The sequence below is a fragment of the Rattus norvegicus genome, unplaced genomic scaffold (assembly GCF_021556685.1).
Source record: "Rattus norvegicus strain SHRSP/BbbUtx unplaced genomic scaffold, alternate assembly SHRSP_T2T unassigned-0000063, whole genome shotgun sequence".
Classification (NCBI taxonomy): domain Eukaryota; kingdom Metazoa; phylum Chordata; class Mammalia; order Rodentia; family Muridae; genus Rattus; species Rattus norvegicus.
The window spans coordinates 81,021-98,170 of record NW_028238803.1 but is presented as its reverse complement, the minus strand read 5'-3'; the positions used below and the strand labels follow the sequence as shown (position 1 = coordinate 98,170).

At 43.1% G+C, this 17,150-nt stretch overlaps 10 pseudogenes; all 10 read right to left on the bottom strand.

Moving 5' to 3' along the window:
- Nucleotides 1-1,899: 1,899 nt before the first annotated feature.
- Nucleotides 1,900-2,017, bottom strand: LOC147997750 (5S ribosomal RNA; annotated as a pseudogene).
- Nucleotides 2,018-4,418: 2,401 nt separating this feature from the next.
- Nucleotides 4,419-4,536, bottom strand: LOC147997749 (5S ribosomal RNA; annotated as a pseudogene).
- A 2,355-nt stretch (nt 4,537-6,891) lies between these two features.
- On the bottom strand, nt 6,892-7,009 carry LOC147997748 (5S ribosomal RNA; annotated as a pseudogene).
- A 1,167-nt stretch (nt 7,010-8,176) lies between these two features.
- On the bottom strand, nt 8,177-8,613 carry LOC147997747 (chromobox protein homolog 3 pseudogene; annotated as a pseudogene).
- Nucleotides 8,614-9,285: 672 nt separating this feature from the next.
- Nucleotides 9,286-9,403, bottom strand: LOC147997746 (5S ribosomal RNA; annotated as a pseudogene).
- A 1,166-nt stretch (nt 9,404-10,569) lies between these two features.
- On the bottom strand, nt 10,570-11,006 carry LOC147997745 (chromobox protein homolog 3 pseudogene; annotated as a pseudogene).
- Nucleotides 11,007-11,738: 732 nt separating this feature from the next.
- LOC147997744 (5S ribosomal RNA) lies at nt 11,739-11,856 on the bottom strand (annotated as a pseudogene).
- Nucleotides 11,857-13,038: 1,182 nt separating this feature from the next.
- LOC147997743 (chromobox protein homolog 3 pseudogene) lies at nt 13,039-13,476 on the bottom strand (annotated as a pseudogene).
- Nucleotides 13,477-14,252: 776 nt separating this feature from the next.
- LOC147997742 (5S ribosomal RNA) lies at nt 14,253-14,370 on the bottom strand (annotated as a pseudogene).
- Nucleotides 14,371-14,973: 603 nt separating this feature from the next.
- Nucleotides 14,974-16,001, bottom strand: LOC147997741 (chromobox protein homolog 3 pseudogene; annotated as a pseudogene).
- Between the last annotated feature and the right edge of the window lie 1,149 nt (nt 16,002-17,150).

Sequence of the window (17,150 nt, the reverse complement as noted above, 5' to 3'; positions counted from 1 at the left end):
CGTTTTCTGAAGGTGGAGTTGGTATGAAAATAAACTACTGTATTTATTTGATAATACATCAATTCTGATGGGCTTGCTTTTAAACTATCCAATACATTACAGACTCTGCTTAATCCGAAAGGTTATGGTATCAGGAAAATGGTCAGGCTGATGGCCTCTTATCAACCTTTGTTTTCACTTTCAGCTCTTTTGAGTATTAAAAGCAAGCTAAAACAGACAGGTTATGTAAGTGTTTTATGCATACACTGCATACAAACAAACGCGCGCGCGCGCGCACACACACACACACACACACACACACACACACACAAACCAGAATGGTCCTTCTGTGTCCCAGTTAAAAATAAGTTCTGACTTGAGTCATGACTGTAAAATCTCCCCAGTGTTTAAGAAAAGCTGTTCTTCAAGCCGAGGAAATACAACATGGTGTCAAGTACTCTACTGTTACAGGAAGCAACTACAGAGAGCTCTCACTCGCTCAAAGGAGTCAGTGCCTTTTGACGCAGAACGAAAACCAAAAATCTCCCAACTACTGCCAATGCTTTCAAAACTAGCATATCAGACTTGATTTTCATCAGGATGCTCTTTGATCCACACTAGTAATTCAAAACCCAAGATCCAGATCATTCATATATATATATATAATTTTATATACATATATATATATAATATTGTGTATTTATATATGCAAACAATTATTGTACTTCATTTCGGTACAAGAATGCCAAATCAGCCACTCCTCATAGAAGGCGATGACAATCTGAGGCCACTTCATATTCGCCTCCTTTGCTTGTCAGCAGCATCTCTCTTCTTCGATTTGCTCTCATCGGATTCACTATCAGATAAAGATTTCCTTTTTGGACAATCGTTTTCTTTACCAGCTTTTCGAGAATGAAGAAGTGCTTCAATTAATTCTGAACAATCTAAATTTTCTCCTGGTACCCAAGTATTATCGGCATCTGTAAACCCCTTCCACATCACGAAATAGTTCACTACACAATGGTTCAGTACTTTTTCTACCACAAATTCTTCAGGCTCAGCATCTTCAACTCTTTTACTCTTTCCATTCTGTTTTTTTTTTCCCAATTTTTGCAATGTAGTTTTATTGGAGGCCATTTTTAAAATTTAATCGGAGACTTGAAGCGCGCTCAGATGCTCAGGGCCGCGGATTCTGCAGAGTCTCCCGCCTATGTGATTCAGCTCAGGCACATCCTAGAGGAGGGGTTCCTCTGACATTTTTAAAGTCTATTTTTAGGGTTGGGGATTTAACTCAGTCGTAGGGCACATGCCTAGCAAGCACAAGGCCCTGGGTTCGATCCTTAGCTCTGGGGAAGGAAAAAAAAAGGCAAAATAAAAGTTGTGAAGTCGGGCTGGAAGGATGGCTTAGTGGTTAAGAGCACTGACTGCTCTTCCAGAGGTTCTGAGTTCAAATCCCAGCAACGACATGGTGTCTCACAGCCATCTGTAGTGAGATCTGATGCCCTCTTCTGGTGTGTCTGAAGACAGCTACAGTGTACTTATATATAAGAAATACATCTTTTTTAAAAAAGTTGTAAAGTCTATTTCTGTTTGTTGGTGTGGTTTGGTTTGTTTTGGGATGGGTTTTTTAAGGTTGCTTTGTTGTTTGGTTTCTGTTGGTTTGTTACGCACATGGTCTCACTGTGTATCCCTGCTGTCCTGAAATCTCCTCCTGAGCTCCTGAGCTCCTGAGCTCCTGGGCTCCTGGGCTCCTAGGCTCCTGAGCTCCTGAGCTCCTGAGCTCCTGAGCTCCTGAGCTCCTGAGCTCCTGAGCTCCTGAGCTCCTGAGCTCCTGAGCTCCTGAGCTCCTGAGCTCCTGAGCTCCTGATTTTGATTGCCTGGCAAGAGCTCTACCACTGAGTTAAATCCCCAACCCCCAAAAGCCTACAGCACCCGGTATCCCAGGTGGTCTCCCATCCACGTACTAAGCATGCCCGACCCTGCTTAGCTTCCGAGATCAGACGAGATCGGGCGCGTTTCGGGTGGTATGGCTGTAGGCTCTTCTGACATTTTTTTAAGGAATATAAAACTATTCATTGACACAGCCAGAATACGGCAGATACATAGGTGAATGCGAGCAACAAACCAGTGAACTGAGCGCAGGACCCCAGTTGAAGAAATCAGAGAAAGGACTAAAAGAGCTTGAAGGGACTTGAGACCCCATATGAACACACCACCAACCAACCAGAGCTTCCAGGGACTAAACCACAGCAGGACTTAATGGCCAACATCAGCTCTAACCATGATTCTACTTCCACATCAAACAGATTCCATGAATCATAACCTTTTAGTACAGATTTTAACTTCCTACAAAGGAATGTTTCAACCAGAGGAACCTTTACACAGAACAGCTGACTCGGACCTGCCTCTGTAGATCAGCTGGCCTCTTAAATCACAGCTCCACCTGCCTCTAGAGTTCTGGCATTAAAGGTGCACACCACCACACTAGGCCAAGTCTTGTTGTTAAATCAAGCTACTACTTCGTTTAATTCCGTTTTCTGAAGGTGGAGTTGGTATGAAAATAAACTACTGTATTTATTTGATAATACATCAATTCTGATGGGCTTGCTTTTAAACTATCCAATACATTACAGACTCTGCTTAATCCGAAAGGTTATGGTATCAGGAAAATGGTCAGGCTGATGGCCTCTCATCAACCTGTGTTTTCACGTTCAGCTCTTTTGAGTATTAAAAGCAAGCTAAAACAGACAGGTTATGTAAGTGTTTTATGCATACACTGCATACAAACAAACGCGCGCGCACACACACACACACACACACACACACACACACACACACAAACCAGAATGGTCCTTCTGTGTCCCAGTTAAAAATAAGTTCTGACTTGAGTCATGACTGTAAAATCTCCCCAGTGTTTAAGAAAAGCTGTTCTTCAAGCCGAGGAAATACAACATGGTGTCAAGTACTCTACTGTTACAGGAAGCAACTACAGAGAGCTCTCACTCGCTCAAAGGAGTCAGTGCCTTTTGACGCAGAACGAAAACCAAAAATCTCCCAACTACTGCCAATGCTTTCAAAACTAGCATATCAGACTTGATTTTCATCAGGATGCTCTTTGATCCACACTAGTAATTCAAAACCCAAGATCCAGATCATTCATATATATATATATATATTTTTATATACATGTATATATAATATTGTGTATTTATATATGCAAACAATTATTGTACTTCATTTCGGTACAAGAATGCCAAATCAGCCACTCCTCATAGAAGGCGATGACAATCTGAGGCCACTTCATATTCGCCTCCTTTGCTTGTCAGCAGCATCTCTCTTCTTCGATTTGCTCTCATCGGATTCACTATCAGATAAAGATTTCCTTTTTGGACAATCATTTTCTTTACCAGCTTTTCGAGAATGAAGAAGTGCTTCAATTAATTCTGGACAATCTAAATTTTCTCCTGGTACCCAAGTATTATCGGCATCTGTAAACCCCTTCCACTTCACGAAATAGTTCACTACACAATGGTTCAGTACTTTTTCTACCACAAATTCTTCAGGCTCAGCATCTTCAACTCTTTTACTCTTTCCATTCTGTTTTTTTTTTTTCCCAATTTTTGCAATGTAGTTTTATTGGAGGCCATTTTTAAAATTTAATCGGAGACTTGAAGCGCGCTCAGATGCTCAGGGCCGCGGATTCTGCAGAGTCTCCCGCCTATGTGATTCAGCTCAGGCACATCCTAGAGGAGGGGTTCCTCTGACATTTTTAAAGTCTATTTTTAGGGTTGGGGATTTAACTCAGTCGTAGGGCACATGCCTAGCAAGCACAAGGCCCTGGGTTCGATCCTTAGCTCTGGGGAAGGAAAAAAAAAGGCAAAATAAAAGTTGTGAAGTCGGGCTGGAAGGATGGCTTAGTGGTTAAGAGCACTGACTGCTCTTCCAGAGGTTCTGAGTTCAAATCCCAGCAACGACATGGTGTCTCACAGCCATCTGTAGTGAGATCTGATGCCCTCTTCTGGTGTGTCTGAAGACAGCTACAGTGTACTTATATATAAGAAATACATCTTTTTTAAAAAAGTTGTAAAGTCTATTTCTGTTTGTTGGTGTGGTTTGGTTTGTTTTGGGATGGGTTTTTTAAGGTTGCTTTGTTGTTTTGGTTTCTGTTGGTTTGTTACGCACATGGTCTCACTGTGTATCCCTGCTGTCCTGAAATCTCCTCCTGAGCTCCTGAGCTCCTGAGCTCCTGAGCTCCTGAGCTCCTGAGCTCCTGAGCTCCTGAGCTCCTGAGCTCCTGAGCTCCTGAGCTCCTGAGCTCCTGAGCTCCTGAGCTCCTGAGCTCCTGAGCTCCTGAGCTCCTGAGCTCCTGAGCTCCTGAGCTCCTGATTTTGATTGCCTGGCAAGAGCTCTACCACTGAGTTAAATCCCCAACCCCCAAAAGCCTACAGCACCCGGTATCCCAGGTGGTCTCCCATCCACGTACTAAGCATGCCCGACCCTGCTTAGCTTCCGAGATCAGACGAGATCGGTCGCGTTCCGGGTGGTATGGCTGTAGGCTCTTCTGACATTTTTTTAAGGAATATAAAACTATTCATTGACACAGCCAGAATACGGCAGATACATAGGTGAATGCGAGCAACAAACCAGTGAACTGAGCGAAGGACCCCAGTTGAAGAAATCAGAGAAAGGACTAAAAGAGCTTGAAGGGACTTGAGACCCCATATGAACAACAACACCAACCAACCAGAGCTTCCAGGGACTAAACCACAGCAGGACTTAATGGCCAACATCAGCTCTAACCATGATTCTACTTCCACATCAAACAGATTCCATGAATCATAACCTTTTAGTACAGATTTTAACTTCCTACAAAGGAATGGTTCAACCAGAGGAACCTTTACACAGAACAGCTGACTCAGACCTGCCTCTGTAGATCAGCTGGCCTCTTAAATCACAGCTCCACCTGCCTCTAGAGTTCTGGCATTAAAGGTGCACACCACCACACTAGGCCAAGTCTTGTTGTTAAATCAAGCTACTACTTCGTTTAATTCCGTTTTCTGAAGGTGGAGTTGGTATGAAAATAAACTACTGTATTTATTTGATAATACATCAATTCTGATGGGCTTGCTTTTAAACTATCCAATACATTACAGACTCTGCTTAATCCGAAAGGTTATGGTATCAGGAAAATGGTCAGGCTGATGGCCTCTCATCAACCTGTGTTTTCACGTTCAGCTCTTTTGAGTATTAAAAGCAAGCTAAAACAGACAGGTTATGTAAGTGTTTTATGCATACACTGCATACAAACAAACGCGCGCGCACACACACACACACACACACACACACACACACACACACAAACCAGAATGGTCCTTCTGTGTCCCAGTTAAAAATAAGTTCTGACTTGAGTCATGACTGTAAAATCTCCCCAGTGTTTAAGAAAAGCTGTTCTTCAAGCCGAGGAAATACAACATGGTGTCAAGTACTCTACTGTTACAGGAAGCAACTACAGAGAGCTCTCACTCGCTCAAAGGAGTCAGTGCCTTTTGACGCAGAACGAAAACCAAAAATCTCCCAACTACTGCCAATGCTTTCAAAACTAGCATATCAGACTTGATTTTCATCAGGATGCTCTTTGATCCACACTAGTAATTCAAAACCCAAGATCCAGATCATTCATATATATATATATATATTTTTATATACATGTATATATAATATTGTGTATTTATATATGCAAACAATTATTGTACTTCATTTCGGTACAAGAATGCCAAATCAGCCACTCCTCATAGAAGGCGATGACAATCTGAGGCCACTTCATATTCGCCTCCTTTGCTTGTCAGCAGCATCTCTCTTCTTCGATTTGCTCTCATCGGATTCACTATCAGATAAAGATTTCCTTTTTGGACAATCGTTTTCTTTACCAGCTTTTCGAGAATGAAGAAGTGCTTCAATTAATTCTGGACAATCTAAATTTTCTCCTGGTACCCAAGTATTATCGGCATCTGTAAACCCCTTCCACTTCACGAAATAGTTCACTACACAATGGTTCAGTACTTTTTCTACCACAAATTCTTCAGGCTCAGCATCTTCAACTCTTTTACTCTTTCCATTCTGTTTTTTTTTTTTTCCCAATTTTTGCAATGTAGTTTTATTGGAGGCCATTTTTAAAATTTAATCGGAGACTTGAAGCGCGCTCAGATGCTCAGGGCCGCGGATTCTGCAGAGTCTCCCGCCTATGTGATTCAGCTCAGGCACATCCTAGAGGAGGGGTTCCTCTGACATTTTTAAAGTCTATTTTTAGGGTTGGGGATTTAACTCAGTCGTAGGGCACATGCCTAGCAAGCACAAGGCCCTGGGTTCGATCCTTAGCTCTGGGGAAGGAAAAAAAAAGGCAAAATAAAAGTTGTGAAGTCGGGCTGGAAGGATGGCTTAGTGGTTAAGAGCACTGACTGCTCTTCCAGAGGTTCTGAGTTCAAATCCCAGCAACGACATGGTGTCTCACAGCCATCTGTAGTGAGATCTGATGCCCTCTTCTGGTGTGTCTGAAGACAGCTACAGTGTACTTATATATAAGAAATACATCTTTTTTAAAAAAGTTGTAAAGTCTATTTCTGTTTGTTGGTGTGGTTTGGTTTGTTTTGGGATGGGTTTTTTAAGGTTGCTTTGTTGTTTTGGTTTCTGTTGGTTTGTTACGCACATGGTCTCACTGTGTATCCCTGCTGTCCTGAAATCTCCTCCTGAGCTCCTGAGCTCCTGAGCTCCTGAGCTCCTGAGCTCCTGAGCTCCTGAGCTCCTGAGCTCCTGAGCTCCTGAGCTCCTGAGCTCCTGAGCTCCTGAGCTCCTGAGCTCCTGATTTTGATTGCCTGGCAAGAGCTCTACCACTGAGTTAAATCCCCAACCCCCAAAAGCCTACAGCACCCGGTATCCCAGGTGGTCTCCCATCCACGTACTAAGCATGCCCGACCCTGCTTAGCTTCCGAGATCAGACGAGATCGGTCGCGTTCCGGGTGGTATGGCTGTAGGCTCTTCTGACATTTTTTTAAGGAATATAAAACTATTCATTGACACAGCCAGAATACGGCAGATACATAGGTGAATGCGAGCAACAAACCAGTGAACTGAGCGAAGGACCCCAGTTGAAGAAATCAGAGAAAGGACTAAAAGAGCTTGAAGGGACTTGAGACCCCATATGAACAACAACACCAACCAACCAGAGCTTCCAGGGACTAAACCACAGCAGGACTTAATGGCCAACATCAGCTCTAACCATGATTCTACTTCCACATCAAACAGATTCCATGAATCATAACCTTTTAGTACAGATTTTAACTTCCTACAAAGGAATGGTTCAACCAGAGGAACCTTTACACAGAACAGCTGACTCGGACCTGCCTCTGTAGATCAGCTGGCCTCTTAAATCACAGCTCCACCTGCCTCTAGAGTTCTGGCATTAAAGGTGCACACCACCACACTAGGCCAAGTCTTGTTGTTAAATCAAGCTACTACTTCGTTTAATTCCGTTTTCTGAAGGTGGAGTTGGTATGAAAATAAACTACTGTATTTATTTGATAATACATCAATTCTGATGGGCTTGCTTTTAAACTATCCAATACATTACAGACTCTGCTTAATCCGAAAGGTTATGGTATCAGGAAAATGGTCAGGCTGATGGCCTCTCATCAACCTGTGTTTTCACGTTCAGCTCTTTTGAGTATTAAAAGCAAGCTAAAACAGACAGGTTATGTAAGTGTTTTATGCATACACTGCATACAAACAAACGCGCGCGCACACACACACACACACACACACACACACACACACAAACCAGAATGGTCCTTCTGTGTCCCAGTTAAAAATAAGTTCTGACTTGAGTCATGACTGTAAAATCTCCCCAGTGTTTAAGAAAAGCTGTTCTTCAAGCCGAGGAAATACAACATGGTGTCAAGTACTCTACTGTTACAGGAAGCAACTACAGAGAGCTCTCACTCGCTCAAAGGAGTCAGTGCCTTTTGACGCAGAACGAAAACCAAAAATCTCCCAACTACTGCCAATGCTTTCAAAACTAGCATATCAGACTTGATTTTCATCAGGATGCTCTTTGATCCACACTAGTAATTCAAAACCCAAGATCCAGATCATTCATATATATATATATATTTTTATATACATATATATATATAATATTGTGTATTTATATATGCAAACAATTATTGTACTTCATTTCGGTACAAGAATGCCAAATCAGCCACTCCTCATAGAAGGCGATGACAATCTGAGGCCACTTCATATTCGCCTCCTTTGCTTGTCAGCAGCATCTCTCTTCTTCGATTTGCTCTCATCGGATTCACTATCAGATAAAGATTTCCTTTTTGGACAATCGTTTTCTTTACCAGCTTTTCGAGAATGAAGAAGTGCTTCAATTAATTCTGGACAATCTAAATTTTCTCCTGGTACCCAAGTATTATCGGCATCTGTAAACCCCTTCCACTTCACGAAATAGTTCACTACACAATGGTTCAGTACTTTTTCTACCACAAATTCTTCAGGCTCAGCATCTTCAACTCTTTTACTCTTTCCATTCTGTTTTTTTTTTCCCAATTTTTGCAATGTAGTTTTATTGGAGGCCATTTTTAAAATTTAATCGGAGACTTGAAGCGCGCTCAGATGCTCAGGGCCGCGGATTCTGCAGAGTCTCCCGCCTATGTGATTCAGCTCAGGCACATCCTAGAGGAGGGGTTCCTCTGACATTTTTAAAGTCTATTTTTAGGGTTGGGGATTTAACTCAGTCGTAGGGCACATGCCTAGCAAGCACAAGGCCCTGGGTTCGATCCTTAGCTCTGGGGAAGGAAAAAAAAAGGCAAAATAAAAGTTGTGAAGTCGGGCTGGAAGGATGGCTTAGTGGTTAAGAGCACTGACTGCTCTTCCAGAGGTTCTGAATTCAAATCCCAGCAACGACATGGTGTCTCACAGCCATCTGTAGTGAGATCTGATGCCCTCTTCTGGTGTGTCTGAAGACAGCTACAGTGTACTTATATATAAGAAATACATCTTTTTTAAAAAAGTTGTAAAGTCTATTTCTGTTTGTTGGTGTGGTTTGGTTTGTTTTGGGATGGGTTTTTTAAGGTTGCTTTGTTGTTTTGGTTTCTGTTGGTTTGTTACGCACATGGTCTCACTGTGTATCCCTGCTGTCCAGAAATCTCCTCCTGAGATCCTGAGCTCCTGAGCTCCTGAGCTCCTGAGCTCCTGATTTTGATTGCCTGGCAAGAGCTCTACCACTGAGTTAAATCCCCAACCCCCAAAAGCCTACAGCACCCGGTATCCCAGGTGGTCTCCCATCCACGTACTAAGCATGCCCGACCCTGCTTAGCTTCCGAGATCAGACGAGATCGGGCGCGTTCCGGGTGGTATGGCTGTAGGCTCTTCTGACATTTTTTTAAGGAATATAAAACTATTCATTGACACAGCCAGAATACGGCAGATACATAGGTGAATGCGAGCAAAAAACCAGTGAACTGAGCGCAGGACCCCAGTTGAAGAAATCAGAGAAAGGACTAAAAGAGCTTGAAGGGACTTGAGACCCCATATGAACAACAACACCAACCAACCAGAGCTTCCAGGGACCAAACCACCGCAGGACTTAATGGCCAACATCAGCTCTAACCATGATTCTACTTCCACATCAAACAGATTCCATGAATCATAACCTTTTAGTACAGATTTTAACTTCCTACAAAGGAATGTTTCAACCGGAGGAACCTTTACACAGAACAGCTGACTCGGACCTGCCTCTGTAGATCAGCTGGCCTCTTAAATCACAGCTCCACCTGCCTCTAGAGTTCTGGCATTAAAGGTGCACACCACCACACTAGGCCAAGTCTTGTTGTTAAATCAAGCTACTACTTCGTTTAATTCCGTTTTCTGAAGGTGGAGTTGGTATGAAAATAAACTACTGTATTTATTTGATAATACATCAATTCTGATGGGCTTGCTTTTAAACTATCCAATACATTACAGACTCTGCTTAATCCGAAAGGTTATGGTATCAGGAAAATGGTCAGGCTGATGGCCTCTCATCAACCTGTGTTTTCACGTTCAGCTCTTTTGAGTATTAAAAGCAAGCTAAAACAGACAGGTTATGTAAGTGTTTTATGCATACACTGCATACAAACAAACGCGCGCGCACACACACACACACACACACACACACACACACACACACACCAGAATGGTCCTTCTGTGTCCCAGTTAAAAATAAGTTCTGACTTGAGTCATGACTGTAAAATCTCCCCAGTGTTTAAGAAAAGCTGTTCTTCAAGCCGAGGAAATACAACATGGTGTCAAGTACTCTACTGTTACAGGAAGCAACTACAGAGAGCTCTCACTCGCTCAAAGGAGTCAGTGCCTTTTGACGCAGAACGAAAACCAAAAATCTCCCAACTACTGCCAATGCTTTCAAAACTAGCATATCAGACTTGATTTTCATCAGGATGCTCTTTGATCCACACTAGTAATTCAAAACCCAAGATCCAGATCATTCATATATATATATATATATTTTATATACATATATATAATATTGTGTATTTATATATGCAAACAATTATTGTACTTCATTTCGGTACAAGAATGCCAAATCAGCCACTCCTCATAGAAGGCGATGACAATCTGAGGCCACTTCATATTCGCCTCCTTTGCTTGTCAGCAGCATCTCTCTTCTTCGATTTGCTCTCATCGGATTCACTATCAGATAAAGATTTCCTTTTTGGACAATCGTTTTCTTTACCAGCTTTTCGAGAATGAAGAAGTGCTTCAATTAATTCTGGACAATCTAAATTTTCTCCTGGTACCCAAGTATTATCGGCATCTGTAAACCCCTTCCACTTCACGAAATAGTTCACTACACAATGGTTCAGTACTTTTTCTACCACAAATTCTTCAGGCTCAGCATCTTCAACTCTTTTACTCTTTCCATTCTGTTTTTTTTTTCCCAATTTTTGCAATGTAGTTTTATTGGAGGCCATTTTTAAAATTTAATCGGAGACTTGAAGCGCGCTCAGATGCTCAGGGCCGCGGATTCTGCAGAGTCTCCCGCCTATGTGATTCAGCTCAGGCACATCCTAGAGGAGGGGTTCCTCTGACATTTTTAAAGTCTATTTTTAGGGTTGGGGATTTAACTCAGTCGTAGGGCACATGCCTAGCAAGCACAAGGCCCTGGGTTCGATCCTTAGCTCTGGGGAAGGAAAAAAAAAGGCAAAATAAAAGTTGTAAAGTCGGGCTGGAAGGATGGCTTAGTGGTTAAGAGCACTGACTGCTCTTCCAGAGGTTCTGAGTTCAAATCCCAGCAACGACATGGTGTCTCACAGCCATCTGTAGTGAGATCTGATGCCCTCTTCTGGTGTGTCTGAAGACAGCTACAGTGTACTTATATATAAGAAATACATCTTTTTTAAAAAAGTTGTAAAGTCTATTTCTGTTTGTTGGTGTGGTTTGGTTTGGTTTGGGATGGGTTTTTTAAGGTTGCTTTGTTGTTTGGTTTCTGTTGGTTTGTTACGCACATGGTCTCACTGTGTATCCCTGCTGTCCTGAAATCTCCTGAGCTCCTGAGCTCCTGAGCTCCTGAGCTCCTGAGCTCCTGAGCTCCTGAGCTCCTGAGCTCCTGAGCTCCTGAGCTCCTGAGCTCCTGAGCTCCTGAGCTCCTGATTTTGATTGCCTGGCAAGAGCTCTACCACTGAGTTAAATCCCCAACCCCCAAAAGCCTACAGCACCCGGTATCCCAGGTGGTCTCCCATCCACGTACTAAGCATGCCCGACCCTGCTTAGCTTCCGAGATCAGACGAGATCGGGCGCGTTCCGGGTGGTATGGCTGTAGGCTCTTCTGACATTTTTTTAAGGAATATAAAACTATTCATTGACACAGCCAGAATACGGCAGATACATAGGTGAATGCGAGCAACAAACCAGTGAACTGAGCGCAGGACCCCAGTTGAAGAAATCAGAGAAAGGACTAAAAGAGCTTGAAGGGACTTGAGACCCCATATGAACAACAACACCAACCAACCAGAGCTTCCAGGGACTAAACCACAGCAGGACTTAATGGCCAACATCAGCTCTAACCATGATTCTACTTCCACATCAAACAGATTCCATGAATCATAACCTTTTAGTACAGATTTTAACTTCCTACAAAGGAATGGTTCAACCAGAGGAACCTTTACACAGAACAGCTGACCCGGACCTGCCTCTGTAGATCAGCTGGCCTCTTAAATCACAGCTCCACCTGCCTCTAGAGTTCTGGCATTAAAGGTGCACACCACCACACTAGGCCAAGTCTTGTTGTTAAATCAAGCTACTACTTCGTTTAATTCCGTTTTCTGAAGGTGGAGTTGGTATGAAAATAAACTACTGTATTTATTTGATAATACATCAATTCTGATGGGCTTGCTTTTAAACTATCCAATACATTACAGACTCTGCTTAATCCGAAAGGTTATGGTATCAGGAAAATGGTCAGGCTGATGGCCTCTCATCAACCTGTGTTTTCACGTTCAGCTCTTTTGAGTATTAAAAGCAAGCTAAAACAGACAGGTTATGTAAGTGTTTTATGCATACACTGCATACAAACAAACGCGCGCGCGCACACACACACACACACACACACACACACACACACACCAGAATGGTCCTTCTGTGTCCCAGTTAAAAATAAGTTCTGACTTGAGTCATGACTGTAAAATCTCCCCAGTGTTTAAGAAAAGCTGTTCTTCAAGCCGAGGAAATACAACATGGTGTCAAGTACTCTACTGTTACAGGAAGCAACTACAGAGAGCTCTCACTCGCTCAAAGGAGTCAGTGCCTTTTGACGCAGAACGAAAACCAAAAATCTCCCAACTACTGCCAATGCTTTCAAAACTAGCATATCAGACTTGATTTTCATCAGGATGCTCTTTGATCCACACTAGTAATTCAAAACCCAAGATCCAGATCATTCATATATATATATATATATATATATATATATATATATTTTATATACATATATATAATATTGTGTATTTATATATGCAAACAATTATTGTACTTCATTTCGGTACAAGAATGCCAAATCAGCCACTCCTCATAGAAGGCGATGACAATCTGAGGCCACTTCATATTCGCCTCCTTTGCTTGTCAGCAGCATCTCTCTTCTTCGATTTGCTCTCATCGGATTCACTATCAGATAAAGATTTCCTTTTTGGACAATCGTTTTCTTTACCAGCTTTTCGAGAATGAAGAAGTGCTTCAATTAATTCTGGACAATCTAAATTTTCTCCTGGTACCCAAGTATTATCGGCATCTGTAAACCCCTTCCACTTCACGAAATAGTTCACTACACAATGGTTCAGTACTTTTTCTACCACAAATTCTTCAGGCTCAGCATCTTCAACTCTTTTACTCTTTCCATTCTGTTTTTTTTTTTCCCAATTTTTGCAATGTAGTTTTATTGGAGGCCATTTTTAAAATTTAATCGGAGACTTGAAGCGCGCTCAGATGCTCAGGGCCGCGGATTCTGCAGAGTCTCCCGCCTATGTGATTCAGCTCAGGCACATCCTAGAGGAGGGGTTCCTCTGACATTTTTAAAGTCTATTTTTAGGGTTGGGGATTTAACTCAGTCGTAGGGCACATGCCTAGCAAGCACAAGGCCCTGGGTTCGATCCTTAGCTCTGGGGAAGGAAAAAAAAAGGCAAAATAAAAGTTGTGAAGTCGGGCTGGAAGGATGGCTTAGTGGTTAAGAGCACTGACTGCTCTTCCAGAGGTTCTGAGTTCAAATCCCAGCAACGACATGGTGTCTCACAGCCATCTGTAGTGAGATCTGATGCCCTCTTCTGGTGTGTCTGAAGACAGCTACAGTGTACTTATATATAAGAAATACATCTTTTTTAAAAAAGTTGTAAAGTCTATTTCTGTTTGTTGGTGTGGTTTGGTTTGGTTTGGGATGGGTTTTTTAAGGTTGCTTTGTTGTTTTGGTTTCTGTTGGTTTGTTACGCACATGGTCTCACTGTGTATCCCTGCTGTCCTGAAATCTCCTCCTGAGCTCCTGAGCTCCTGAGCTCCTGAGCTCCTGAGCTCCTGAGCTCCTGAGCTCCTGAGCTCCAGAGCTCCAGAGCTCCTGAGCTCCTGAGCTCCTGAGCTCCTGAGCTCCTGAGCTCCTGAGCTCCTGAGCTCCTGAGCTCCTGATTTTGATTGCCTGGCAAGAGCTCTACCACTGAGTTAAATCCCCAACCCCCAAAAGCCTACAGCACCCGGTATCCCAGGTGGTCTCCCATCCACGTACTAAGCATGCCCGACCCTGCTTAGCTTCCGAGATCAGACGAGATCGGGCGCGTTCCGGGTGGTATGGCTGTAGGCTCTTCTGACATTTTTTTAAGGAATATAAAACTATTCATTGACACAGCCAGAATACGGCAGATACATAGGTGAATGCGAGCAACAAACCAGTGAACTGAGCGCAGGACCCCAGTTGAAGAAATCAGAGAAAGGACTAAAAGAGCTTGAAGGGACTTGAGACCCCATATGAACAACAACACCAACCAACCAGAGCTTCCAGGGACTAAACCACAGCAGGACTTAATGGCCAACCTCAGCTCTAACCATGATTCTACTTCCACATCAAACAGATTCCATGAATCATAACCTTTTAGTACAGATTTTAACTTCCTACAAAGGAATGTTTCAACCAGAGGAAACTTTACACGGAACAGCTGACTCGGACCTGCCTCTGTAGATCAGCTGGCCTCTTAAATCACAGCTCCACCTGCCTCTAGAGTTCTGGCATTAAAGGTGCACAACACCACACTAGGCCAAGTCTTGTTGTTAAATCAAGCTACTACTTCGTTTAATTCCGTTTTCTGAAGGTGGAGTTGGTATGAAAATAAACTACTGTATTTATTTGATAATACATCAATTCTGATGGGCTTGCTTTTAAACTATCCAATACATTACAGACTCTGCTTAATCTGAAAGGTTATGGTATCAGGAAAATGGTCAGGCTGATGGCCTCTCATCAACCTGTGTTTTCACGTTCAGCTCTTTTGAGTATTAAAAGCAAGCTAAAACAGACAGGTTATGTAAGTGTTTTATGCATACACTGCGTACAAACAAACGCGCGCGCACACACACACACACACACACACACACACACACACACACACACACACCAGAATGGTCCTTCTGTGTCCCAGTTAAAAATAAGTTCTGACTTGAGTCATGACTGTAAAATCTCCCCAGTGTTTAAGAAAAGCTGTTCTTCAAGCCGAGGAAATACAACATGGTGTCAAGTACTCTACTGTTACAGGAAGCAACTACAGAGAGCTCTCACTCGCTCAAAGGAGTCAGTGCCTTTTGACGCAGAACGAAAACCAAAAATCTCCCAACTACTGCCAATGCTTTCAAAACTAGCATATCAGACTTGATTTTCATCAGGATGCTCTTTGATCCACACTAGTAATTCAAAACCCAAGATCCAGATCATTCATATATATATATATATATATATATATATATATATATATATTTTATATACATATATATAATATTGTGTATTTATATATGCAAACAATTATTGTACTTCATTTCGGTACAAGAATGCCAAATCAGCCACTCCTCATAGAAGGCGATGACAATCTGAGGCCACTTCATATTCGCCTCCTTTGCTTGTCAGCAGCATCTCTCTTCTTCGATTTGCTCTCATCGGATTCACTATCAGATAAAGATTTCCTTTTTGGACAATCGTTTTCTTTACCAGCTTTTCGAGAATGAAGAAGTGCTTCAATTAATTCTGGACAATCTAAATTTTCTCCTGGTACCCAAGTATTATCGGCATCTGTAAACCCCTTCCACTTCACGAAATAGTTCACTACACAATGGTTCAGTACTTTTTCTACCACAAATTCTTCAGGCTCAGCATCTTCAACTCTTTTACTCTTTCCATTCTGTTTTTTTTTTCCCAATTTTTGCAATGTAGTTTTATTGGAGGCCATTTTTAAAATTTAATCGGAGACTTGAAGCGCGCTCAGATGCTCAGGGCCGCGGATTCTGCAGAGTCTCCCGCCTATGTGATTCAGCTCAGGCACATCCTAGAGGAGGGGTTCCTCTGACATTTTTAAAGTCTATTTTTAGGGTTGGGGATTTAACTCAGTCGTAGGGCACATGCCTAGCAAGCACAAGGCCCTGGGTTCGATCCTTAGCTCTGGGGAAGGAAAAAAAAAGGCAAAATAAAAGTTGTGAAGTCGGGCTGGAAGGATGGCTTAGTGGTTAAGAGCACTGACTGCTCTTCCAGAGGTTCTGAGTTCAAATCCCAGCAACGACATGGTGTCTCACAGCCATCTGTAGTGAGATCTGATGCCCTCTTCTGGTGTGTCTGAAGACAGCTACAGTGTACTTATATATAAGAAATACATCTTTTTTAAAAAAGTTGTAAAGTCTATTTCTGTTTGTTGGTGTGGTTTGGTTTGGTTTGGGATGGGTTTTTTAAGGTTGCTTTGTTGTTTTGGTTTCTGTTGGTTTGTTACGCACATGGTCTCACTGTGTATCCCTGCTGTCCTGAAATCTCCTCCTGAGCTCCTGAGCTCCTGAGCTCCTGAGCTCCTGAGCTCCTGAGCTCCTGAGCTCCTGAGCTCCTGAGCTCCTGAGCTCCTGAGCTCCTGAGCTCCTGAGCTCCTGAGCTCCTGAGCTCCTGAGCTCCTGAGCTCCTGAGCTCCTGAGCTCCTGAGCTCCTGAGCTCCTGAGCTCCTGAGCTCCTGAGCTCCTGAGCTCCTGAGCTCCTGAGCTCCTGAGCTCCTGAGCTCCTGAGCTCCTGAGCTCCTGAGCTCCTGAGCTCCTGAGCTCCTGAGCTCCTGAGCTCCTGAGCTCCTGAGCTCCTGAGCTCCTGAGCTCCTGAGCTCCTGAGCTCCTGAGCTCCTGAGCTCCTGAGCTCCTGAGCTCCTGAGCTCCTGAGCTCCTGAGCTCCTGAGCTCCTGAGCTCCTGAGCTCCTGAGCTCCTGAGCTCCTGAGCTCCTGAGCTCCTGAGCTCCTGAGCTCCTGAGCTCCTGAGCTCCTGAGCTCCTGAGCTCCTGAGCTCCTGAGCTCCTGAGCTCCTGAGCTCCTGAGCTCCTGAGCTCCTGAGCTCCTGAGCTCCTGAGCTCCTGAGC